Source organism: Salvia hispanica, unplaced genomic scaffold, assembly GCF_023119035.1.
Source record: "Salvia hispanica cultivar TCC Black 2014 unplaced genomic scaffold, UniMelb_Shisp_WGS_1.0 HiC_scaffold_986, whole genome shotgun sequence".
Taxonomy (NCBI): Eukaryota; Viridiplantae; Streptophyta; class Magnoliopsida; order Lamiales; family Lamiaceae; genus Salvia; species Salvia hispanica.
In genome coordinates, this window is record NW_025952783.1 from 35,640 (window position 1) to 47,738 (window position 12,099).

At 35.6% G+C, this 12,099-nt stretch overlaps 1 pseudogene; it reads left to right on the top strand.

Annotated features, from left to right (window-relative positions):
* Positions 1–6,821: 6,821 nt before the first annotated feature.
* Positions 6,822–11,743, top strand: LOC125200474 (annotated as a pseudogene).
* Positions 11,744–12,099: the final 356 nt, after the last annotated feature.

Sequence of the window (12,099 nt, forward strand, 5' to 3'; positions counted from 1 at the left end):
GGAATAAAATGTAAAAATGGAATTAAATGAAATAGTACCTCTATTTTGAATAGTTTCTTTCATTAAAAAATAATTGTTACTTTGGTGTCTAGGTCTGCTATCTTACCTTTTTTTCCGTAGGAGTAGTACTTAGTTTTCTAGTATAACTATACTCAACTAATAGCATTGTAATTAGAGCATCCAAGATGGGCGCCATATAGTCCGTCCTATAGGAGCGCTCTATCTTCCGTCACATCAAAATTTTATCCTCTTATCCTTCCATCTGCGTGGGATGTCCTATAGCGTGGGGATCACCTACTACTTTTCCTAAATCATCCCCTACTCAACTCTCACAAATGTGATATATGATGGTGGGCTCATTACTTATGTTTATGAGGGTAGAGTAGGGGATGGGGTAGAAAAAGTAGTAGGTGATCCCAACGCCCTATAGCACCACAATTTAATTTTGTATTTAATTTTAATGTTTGCAAAATAAAATAAAAAAGCATCATAATTAAGGCAAATCCTACATTTACTTCACTAAAAAAAGTTACAAGAGTGGAGATTAAAAATAAGTGCACTGAAATAAAAGCATACTCTACATCATTCCCAACTGCGCCACGAGATCATCGATCATCCACTTGAGGTATTCGGCTTCGCCGGGTCCTCGCACTGCCCTGAGGGCGTGGTGCGTGTCCAACAACATCCTACGTTGGCGGCCTCCACCAACTCGCGTAGGCATGTCCCACGGTTAAGTCGGGCCGGGGCGGGTTTTGGGAGACGGCTCGTGTCGGCAGCCCATACGAATCCGCTGAAATCGGGATCGTGCGGGTGTTGGAGTCGAAGGGCCGGTATTCATCGGGGTCTGCTCCGGCACCGTGCACCACCACCAAACATCGAAAATCCGTCGGGACTCTTCGGACTTGGAAAATCACCAGGATTCATTTTATAAATTGGAATAGAGAGAATGAGATGAAAAAGTGAATGGACGAATGAAAGGACGAAATAGAATTGTGGTGTATATATAAAATTTTGAAGAATTAAAAAAAAAGTAAAACATGTTGCATCGGGCGCGCTATCGTCCGCGTCGCCACATAGAGCGGACAATAGCCCCCAAAACTAATAAATTTATTCATTAATATACATCTATTTCACATTAAAGGTATTGTGGGCCAATAACTATAATTAGTAATTCGATTGGAAAACCAATTGCATTGGGATTGACATGAGCGTTTAGGAAACGGTATACGCTTTTATTGGTTATTTTTATTTTTATTTGTCATTTCGCTGCTTGAATAGGAATAAATAAAAAATCACTAATAGACGATTATTAATAAATTCATTTACAACTTCTCTCCTTCGCCAGATCCTCACCTTCGTAAAATTGGGTATTTTTTGACCGATTCATGATAATTGATTTACGTTCGCATGAAATTTAAGCATTTGATTGTTGGAATCATAGTTTATAAAAATTAGGTCACAATCATAGGCTTCTAGTTTTTTTATGAATAAAAATCAAATAAAACCCAAAAACAAATCTACTTTAAAAGGACATGGGGGAAATCAAGGAATAGCCCAAGTTGGCTATCCCCCTTCCCTTTAAAGTCTCTTTTTAAATGCACGATTTTTAAAAAATCTAGAAAAGGGGGCGGGTGGGCGGGTTACTGTATGTATATTAGTTTTAAAATATGTGTGGAATGTGGGGTTCTTTAATTTATGGAAATTAGCCGGGACTCTTATTGGGGAGGGGGGAGTACAAAGCAAAGGTAAAGACCAAAAAACGAACAACACGGGTCAACCCCCAAAAAGGACGACCCAATTCGTACCCATGTAAACCCGAGTGGGCGGGCCCGTTAAAACCCCTTGGGAAAAAAAACCCCATGGGATAAAACTCCCCGGGGAAAAAAACCCCACGGGATAAAACCCTCAAAGTGCGTCGAGTACCCAAACATGAAACCTGAATTCCTCATTTTTGGAAGGTGGAGAAAAACCCTGTTTATGTGGAAAGTGTGAGTACAAGATGTTGTGGTATTTTTTGACCCCAAAGATGACCCAGTTCGTCCCTTTTTTTTCAAAAAAAATAATCTTGTTGGGTCCTCAAATGATCCCCCTTTTTACCTAGTCAACCCTCTTCGACATCGGACAATCGTAAACCCTCGAATGAGAATGCTTTGAAGTTATGGAAATTCCCCCAATCGAATTATTTTTGCATGTTTTGTATATTAAAATTGATAATTGTTTATTGTTGGTGCCCCATCAATTTATTGTTGATGTTCAAGTCAATTTATCGATTGAATAAGTTATAATTGTTTATTATTAGTGTTCTAGTCAATTATTGTTGGTGTTCAATATTATGGATTGAGGAAGGGAAAACCCTAGGCACCAATTAAAATGATTGAATCACTATTGTGTATTGAAGATGAAATTGCAAAAATAAGATTTCATTCACTCGGGGTGAAAGATCTTTCATGATATCGGAAACGGGGAAAACTTAACTAACAAAAAGAAAATGTATTTAAACATACAAAACTAACGGCTAGTTGATCTAACTATACCAATGCTCAAAATCAACTTTATTCCCACCTTTGAGCTTGCCGTCAATCCATGGACAACGAGTTATCATACAACAAATTCATTGCAACATATGTTGCAACGCCATTTTTAAAGTCGTTTGTTCTATTTTTAAGTGATTCTCATTCATCTTTTTTTTCAATGAAACAATGTTGTTTTCAGATACACCTCCCAACTCACCTCATAGATGGGGTGCTATACTCCATGTCGGGTGGTTGGATCATTTCATGAAGGAGGTTAATGGGCTTTTGTGGTTGTACCATCTGGGAAGTAGTGGTATAGATATGTTTTACTTTGATTTTCACCATCTTGTTAATGTGCACAAAAAGTTTCTTTTTGACGGGGAAAAAGGGCATTTGATTCACCTTTTGTACTAATTTGGAGATATGGATTTCTATGGGGTATGCACTTATTGACTATTTATTAATTTGTTTATTATTTTTTTAGATTTGACAATGTCCCCTCAATCGGTCCCAAACCCCCTAAAGGTATATGGATGGTAGGGTTGTCGGCACGGAACCGCACTTTTTTCTGTTTTGAGGGTAGATGGAAGAGAAACGGGGGGGTATAACTCTTTTTTTTTATTTCCCTTAACATTCTAGTTGCATTTTTTGCATGTTATGGTTTTTTCTTTACGGAAATCATCAAAAAACCATGTTCTCTTTTTTCTCTTTCTTTATCATATATAATGATGATTAATACGTAAGATTTTTAAAATTATAATTTTCATGTTAAATATTATATTCTTTTTTTGAGTTACTTGATTGAGATATATTATAATATTTAGGTGTCGTGACATTGGTCTTGGGGAATTTTTAAAACATTTTCGGGCAAGTCATTTGTTTAAGTCAATGTCTAAAAGTCGATAATATGATCAATATTTTGATACATCATGCTTGTATAGGCTACGATGAATGGGGAGTTCCGAAAAACAACCTTTGCTTGTCATACATGATAAAACGAGGGTTTATACCCCCAAAAGGTTTGGAAGACATTCAAAGGTGAGTTTTGTGAAAGTCTTTAATATACTTGGTGCTTTCGTTACACTTTTCCTTAATAGTTTACTTTATTTTTTTCCCCTATAGATATGGGATTCTTCGGGTCGGAAGATTGGAAGGAAACCAATTGTGTGATTTTTCAATGTAAGAATTATAGTTGTTGATAAATTGATCAATTCAACGTAATTGGCGTATATATAGACTACCTATGTATTTGTTTTAAAATTTTCATCCCATTTTTTTCTAAATTCTCTATTTTTTTCTTATATATTCTATTTATTTTTAGATATTTGTATTATAAAATATCCTCAAATTTTAATTACAAAAATCATGCTTATCTCTACTTGGATTGGAACATTCTTAAAGAGAAAGATGAATCGATTGAGAGAACTCTTCATTAGCTATAATCAAAAGGAGAAAGGCGCCAAACTAATTTAGTAAGCATAAATTTTTTTTTTAACATTCTTTTTTAAAAATAGTTATAATTTGAAAATTGAAAATTGAAGAGAGTTGGGTTTTTAAAAAGGTATAGGATCGACCAAAGTTGAAAGCGGCCCTTTGGGCCTTTTTGCAATTTGGGCTGGTCCAAATCAAATAAATTAGTCACAAAAAATATTGGAGCTAAATTTGATAGTTTAAGAGTGCCACATTAAAATATAAAAAAGTTATGGTTTATAGATTTTAGTTTTTTTTTATAAAAAAAATATTTTTTAATATTATAATATTATTTAATCTTGAATAATAGAACATTCATAAAAATATTAGAGATAACATTACCTAACGATGAAGTAATTTTGATAATAATAAGAATTGAATAGAAATAAAATTGAATAATGGATACATGATCTAGCTAATATGTGATGCTAACACGCCACCAATAGATCAACATAATACTCTTTATAATAATTATTAAATAATGTAAATCAGGTCATATATCTATAATGGTGTATATTGAACAGAAATTTAGCCAGCCAATCAACCCCAAAGTTAAAGACATATTGCTAATGAACAAAATACATATTGACAGCTCATAAAGGATAATTTCCATTTAGCAATGATGCCAAAATATTACAATCATTTCTCCAAAATAGGGATTCTGTTTGTCTTAATATCTTTGAAGTAACAATTTAAAATTTTTCAAAATATTAATCATTATTAACACTATTTTCACAATAGTCACCTACAAAAAAATCAATAAGTTATGAGTGGGTTTATTTTGATCACTAATCGGAATGAAAAATCATCGGTAACATTAATTGATATAAATTGTACTAATAATAATAAATAAAGAATGTGAATTGAGTTGCAATTAATCAAAGAGCTTAAAATGGTAGAGGAAGACATAATTTTGAAATCTAGCCCTACAATATTTGATTTAAATATTTTTTTTATGATTGAAGCCCATCCCTATAAATAGACTAAAATAATACAAAAAGAAAACGATTAGTCATAGTAGTTGGGTCCTATAGTGATGTTAATTAAGCTTAAACATTAAAATGGATCGATCAATCATATGGCCCACAAAATCAAATGAACTAGTTGATGTAGATTAGAAGCCTCAAATTTATTAAAAAAAAATACTTTTTCAATTATTATTTATTTACTGCAACGAGTTTTATTATATAATATTAAAATTTCTAATATAATGTATGGACATTGGATGATTATAGTAATCAGATAAAAAAATCATGTTGATGAGAAGCTGAACAGAGGAATTCATGTGTATGAATATGGATAAGGTATTATTAATATAATTAATTTTGTAAATTAGTTTTTGCAAAGTTTCGTTTTAAGTTAAAATAAAAAAGAAAAAGAAAAGAACTTTGATTTATTAAATTGTGACATAAATGTATGCATCCAGAATTTTGAAATAAATAATGAATTAATTCAGATCAGTTAGGCTATATAAATTGAATTAAATACGAGTTCAATAATTGTGATATCAAGACTTGTTTGGAGAGTATGTTATAGGTAGACGCAATTATGCACATATAGTAATAATGGGTTGTTTGTTATTATTGCAATATTTTTAATTGAACAAATGCTTATTTTAATATTTTTAAGTGGGACAAACTGTTTATCACATGGTTTTCTATAACTGTAATTATGTTGTGATTAGGAGAAAATAATTAATCTAGACATGGTCAATAATAATTAACTATAAATGTTGCGAAATTCAAACTCGTGAGATTTCAATCACAAACTCATTTACATTAGCAGATAAGATACCTTAATCACTATTTGGGGTGCAAATAAATTGCTATTATGATAGTATGAAAAATTGAAGTAAAAGAAATAAGAATCTTATCTAATTCATATAGCTGTACAATTGAAAATATTTCTTTAATCAATTCCCTAGAAACTTCTACAGAAACCGGCCCATATAAATAGCAAAAAAATAAATGAAGAATAAAAGTTTTATTTTTAAATTTCAAATATTATCTCTAAACTATAAATATCTCCAACTGGGTGAGAGACTAAATTCTTGGTGGATTTGGTCCTAATTGCCAACTAGAGTTGTTACTTATGATATAATCATAATTTTTAAGCATAAATTACGGAAAGAGATCGTTTTATTCTCTAATTTGTTAACCAAATGTGAATGCTTGCAAGCTGCAAAACCAAAGAAAAAAATAGATGAATAAGTTTTTTTTATTTGGTGAAGCTATAAATGATCAAGTTGGGGGACAATAAAGTGGGACTTAAATACCAAAATAATGAATGTTAGAAATGACAAGTAAAGTCACATTGTTTGTTCAAATCAAAGTGGAGTAGTATTAAATATCTATAACTAAATTTCATCCAATTTATATTTTATCCAATTAAATCTATATCCACACAATAATATTTACTATCAAGATTTGTGCTTTGTCCTAAGTTTTGGAATTGGATGAATTATATTTAATCAATTGAATTTTTTACTGGGGTAAGTAGATTCCAAAAGGTAGGACCCATAAATTTTTTGGTGGGTCCAAAAGCATGAAAAAGTGGGCCCAACTTCCACTTTCAATGAAGCACATAAATTTTGGTCTGTCATCAAAAGCAGCTTCAGAGCACCAAAATCTAAGTTTGCATATATATATATCTATGAACAATACACGCACAAACACACATTAATGCGTGTGCATCTTCTCATTATTAGAGAGTGAGAACCAAGAGGGCAAAGGCAAACCTTCAGGTCAAGGATAACAGCTGTTAGCCTTATTTTCCTGACAGTTTGCCGCTAAAGTTTCAACTTTTTGTGATGCACTCTCTCTCTCAATTGGAACAAGCATAGAATAAAGTGGGAAAAGGGGATAGGAGGAATCAAAGTATATTTTGCATAAGATAATATAACAAGAAAAATAAAAGAAAGCATATTTCTATCTAAAAATACAATCTTGGAGAAGGGCTTCTTGCAATTCGTGGCATTATGGGTTTGAAAGTGGATATTGCAATGTGTAACGCATTTTTGGTGTTTTTGAGCTCATGGGTTTCTTGTGGAGAGGCTTCTGTTTCGTATGATTCAAGGCCATTTCTGTTAATGGGCAGAGGAAGATTCTCATTTCTGGATCAATACACTATCAAGAAGCACTCCTGAGGTATATTGATGGCAATGTAGCCTAAAAATCTTTTCCTTTTGCAGTTTCTTGAAATTTGAGTTTTCCTTTTCTTTCCATTAAATGCATGTTTTTTAAAGGGTATTTTAATGGGTTCCAGATGTGGCCAGATCTTATTCAGAAGGCAAAGAAGGTGGAGTAGATGTGATTCAGACTTATGTGTTTTGGAATGGGCATGAGCCTGAACCTGGAAAGGTTGGAACTTGAATGTGCTTTTTCAGCTTTTGAGATATTGACTGTGTGAGTGTGTGTAGAGTGAGTTGTGCTTAATATTTTGTCAGTGGCTGAATTTAAAAGAGAAATCTTTTGCAGTATTATTTTGAGGAGAGGTATGATTTAGTGAAGTTTATTAAGCTGGTGAAGGAAGCTGGGCTTTATGCCCACCTCAGATGGTCCTTATGCCTGTGCTGAGTGGAATTTTGGGTAATGATACTAAACAAGCTGAGGATGTTTTCTAAAATTAGTGTCTTTTTTTCTTGATTTGAAGTTTTTGTTTGCTTGCTGTTTCTTATCTCAGGGGTTTCCCAGTTTGGCTGAAGTATGTACCAGGCATTAGTTTCAGGACTGATAATGAGCCTTTTGGTTTTTAATTTCTTTGAAATTTCAAGTTTTGTTCCATAGATTGATAGTACTTCAAGCCCTTTAATTGGTTTTCTTGTTTGTTGTTGCCCCATGAAACTCTTTGTCATCGAAGGCTGCGATGCAAAAGTTCTGAAGATTGTGACAATGATGAAAGCTGAAAAGCTGTACGAAACTCGGGGTGGCCCGATTATACTATCTCAGGTAGTCAAAATGCTCCCACTCGATTTTCTGAAGCATTATATTAGGTGAAATTGGAAGGCCTTTGAAAAAAATGTGTTCTTTGTGATAGATTGAAAATGAGTATGGGCCGATGGAGTACGAGCTGGGTGCACCAGGGCGGGCAACAAGAATGGGGGGCCCAAAATGGCTGTGGGTCTCGGCATGGTGTCCGTGGATCATGTGCAAGCAAGGCACCCCGACCCTATTGTTAGTATTGCTCCTTTTCTCTTTTGGGAGTTATGCTTTGCATGTTGAGTATAGTATTGTATAGTTTCTTGTCCGCATTCATGGTCACGATCACGTTTAAGATCTTGTCACTTATGCAAAAGGTTTGCTTCCTTGTCTATCATGCCATGATGCCATTCTTGAATATAAATTAGTATGCTCAACTTTCCTATGCTCCTAACGGGTGGTAAATGTTTAAATCCCCCACTCGTACATTTCCTTTGCAGATTAACACGTCAAAGGTTTTTACTGTGATTCTTTGCCCAACAAGGCACAAACCGAAGATTGGTGAACATGGCCGGGTGGTACTCACTGAAACCGATCTTTCGACAAAGTATATTTAATAGGTTGTATAGGAAAGTAATGTCTTGCAATATTGTTCTACTTGTTCTACAGGTTTACTGAATTTGGAGGCCCGGTTCCATCGACCAGCTGAAGACCTGGCCTTTTCCGTTGCCAAAATTTTTTCAAAGGGGCTCTTACATTAACTATTATATGGTAAATTGTGTTTTCTCTAAACTGGCTGACTAGATAAAACTGATGATAGCTTCATTTTAGCTAAGTGTGTTTACTTCCTTTCTTTAGTATCATGGAGGTACAAAATTGGCGGACTGTGGTGGTCCGTTTATCGCTCAGCTACGACTATGATCGCCTCTTGATGAATATGGTCCGTACAAATTTTGTTTCTGTTAAAATTTTACTCTAGATGTAGTAATTGTCTTCCAGTTCAATTTAAGCATTCAAATTCACGGCTGGATAGTGGCTCGACATCTTAATTCTGATGTGTAGGATTAATGAGGGGGCCTAAGTGGGGTCATCTGAAAGATTTGCATAGAGCCATCAAGCTCTGTGAGCCAGCTCTTATGGGGGAACCTACAGTAACTCCCTTGGAAATTATCAGGAGGTCTGTTTAGTTAAAATTCTCCCGTTGTTCTGATTCCATTATTCAGACAGAAATGTGATGTTCTTCCACCCGGCTCATGTTTTCAAATCAAATCTGGTCCGTGTGCTGCTTTTTTTGCAAATTATAATCAGCATTCGTTTGCTAAAGTGGCGTTTGCGACGGACACTACAACTTGCCTCCTTGGTCCATCAGTATCCTTCCAGATTGCAAGAACACTGTTTATAATACAGCAAGGGTAAGAAACAGCCTTTTAGTCCCCTGTTCTCTCGATTATATAAGAGAAAACATCTTGATAACAAGCAAGTTTTTTTTTAGATTGGTGCTCGAGTGCACAAATGAAAATGACCCCTGTCAGCAAAGGATTTGATTGGGAGTCGTACAACGAAAAGGGTGCATCACACAGGGACAACTCATTTACGATGGTTGGATTGGTCGAGCAGATCAATACCACCAGAGGCAACACCGACTATTTATGGTATACGACAGAGTAAGTCTATTCGTCTTTATATCTAGCATTGTAATCGAATTAGACCATTCTTTTCCTTTCTCAGTTTCTTGTTTGTTTTTGTTATTCAGAGTGGAGATTGACCCGAGCGAGGGATTTTTAAGAGGTGGGAAGCCTCCCGTTCTTACAGTATCGTCTGCTGGACACGCCCTGCACGTATTTATCAACGGACAACTTTCAGGTAGGTGATCTAATGGATAATATCAAGTGTTGTAAATCTCGTTTGATGTAACAGTCACCACAAAGCATTCTGGCGACAACAAGAAACTGTTTTCGATTACCACTTAACTTTGGACATGATTTCTCACAGGAACTGCCTATGGAAGTCTAGAAGATCCCAGATTAACCTTTAGTGACAGTGTGCCTCTGAAAGCCGGAGTAAACCAAATCTCGCTGCTGAGCATTGCTGTTGGTCTCCCGGTACATTTTCTATCTCTTCTCCGCCTCTCATGCCTCCTACATGGAAGTCTTATCTTTTGATTCTTGTTAACACATCTTCATTTGCATAATCGCAGAATATCGGCCCACATTTTGAAACATGGAAGGCCGGAGTTCTTGGTCCTGTTTCACTCACTGGTCTTAATGAGCGGAAAAGAGACTTAACATGGCAAAAATGGTCTTATACGGTTAGTTTACAAAACCTGTGTAGTACTATTTATCCCCGATCCCTCCCTGCATTCCCGTTTGTTAACTCGTCCTCACTCTGGAATCTGGACAGGTCGGTCTAGAAGGAGAATCCCTTAGCCTTCATTCAATCAGTGGAAGCTCTTCTGTAGAATGGGTTGAAGGATCGCTCGTAAGTGAAAGGCAACCGTTGACGTGGTACAAGGTAAACGTATTTCAATTTTTTTTCTCTATACAACAAAATAAGTATAAGAATGATGTATACTAATGACTGAGTTCAACTTTATAGTCATTTTTTCTTTATCGTTAAGTTTTCGTGTAAATACAAGCAGTATTTTTCTCTTCGTTTTCCAGACTACTTTCAACGCTCCAGAAGGAGACGAGCCTCTGGCTTTGGATATGAACACCATGAGTAAAGGTCAGGTGTGGATAAATGGTCAAAGCATCGGGCGCTACTGGACCCAGTACAAAGCGTCTAATGGCTGCACGCCCTGCAATTATACGGGTTGGTTCACCGAGAAAAAATGCCTAACCAACTGCGGTGAAGCTTCTCAGAGATGGTAATGCGAAATCAATTTACTTTACTCTTCTTTCACTCGGATAAGAGCACGAATTTGATAAAGCTCGGATTTTTATGTTGTAGGTACCACGTTCCTCGCTCCTGGCTCCGTCCAACGGGAAATTTGTTGGTCGTGTTTGAAGAATGGGGAGGGAATCCTTACGGGATCACTCTCGTGAAGAGGGAAGTAGCAAGTGTATGCTCTGATATATATGAATGGCAGCCGACCTTAGTGAACTGGGAGCTGCGGTCATATTGGAAAGTCGACAAACCATTGAGGCCGAAAGCTCACCTCTCGTGTGCTACGGGTCAGAAGATCTCATCCATCAAGTTTGCTAGCTTTGGAACACCTGAAGGCACCTGTGGAAACTTCCAACAGGGGAGCTGCCACGCATTCCATTCCTACGACGTTTTTGAAAGGGTATTATTACCTTACATCATCTAACACACATTTACCTCTTTATGACCGTCTCTCGTGTCTGATTTCGGCCTCCTTCTTCTCTTTACAGTACTGTGTCGGCCAACAATCTTGCGTGGTGCCTATAACACCCGAGATCTTTGGTGGAGATCCATGTCCGAATGTGATGAAGAAACTCTCGGTCGAGGCCATCTGCAGCTAACAAGAGGCGCTCGTTTATTTCTTTCGATGCAGGTACTCCTACACCACAGTCAATTTTTAGACCACATTGTTCACCACAACCATTTTTATTTGGGCTATGTTGGGTTGAAGTTGTACATACTTGCAACACACACCATCTAAGTCCAAATCACAGTAGATTTTAACGATGATTCGACAGAAGAACGTGTATATATAGATAGTTTTCGTCATTGTTCATCGTGCATCGTTGCGTTGTAAGGCGCATCACGGCGACGAAATGAGTCCATGTGCAGTCTCATGACTTGTGAGATTGTAGTATTTCTCATGTTGAAGAAATCAATTTGTTAGAAATGCTTTTGCAAGTATCAAGATTTGTTGGTAAAATGTTGTTTGTTGATTTTGATTTCTTGGCTTTAGGATTATCCTGTGTTGAGTTAAGAGGATCAATTTAGTATACATTGTTGCTATGTAGTAGATGAAATCAAGATTAAGCTAATTTAAATTTTTAAAAAATATGGAAAATTGATCTTTCATTATTAATAATCAACTAAAAAACAAGGGTTAATTGTGTATGTGTTAAGATTTAGTCTCTTCCATATTTTTCAAAATTTGAATGTTTCTAATAATTCTTGATTGTCCCATTGTTTTTTTCTCAAACAAATATGATGTTGAGTTGGTGCATACGTGTAAAATTTTGATAATATTGATTAGAGTTTTTTGCCTATAAATGCATGAA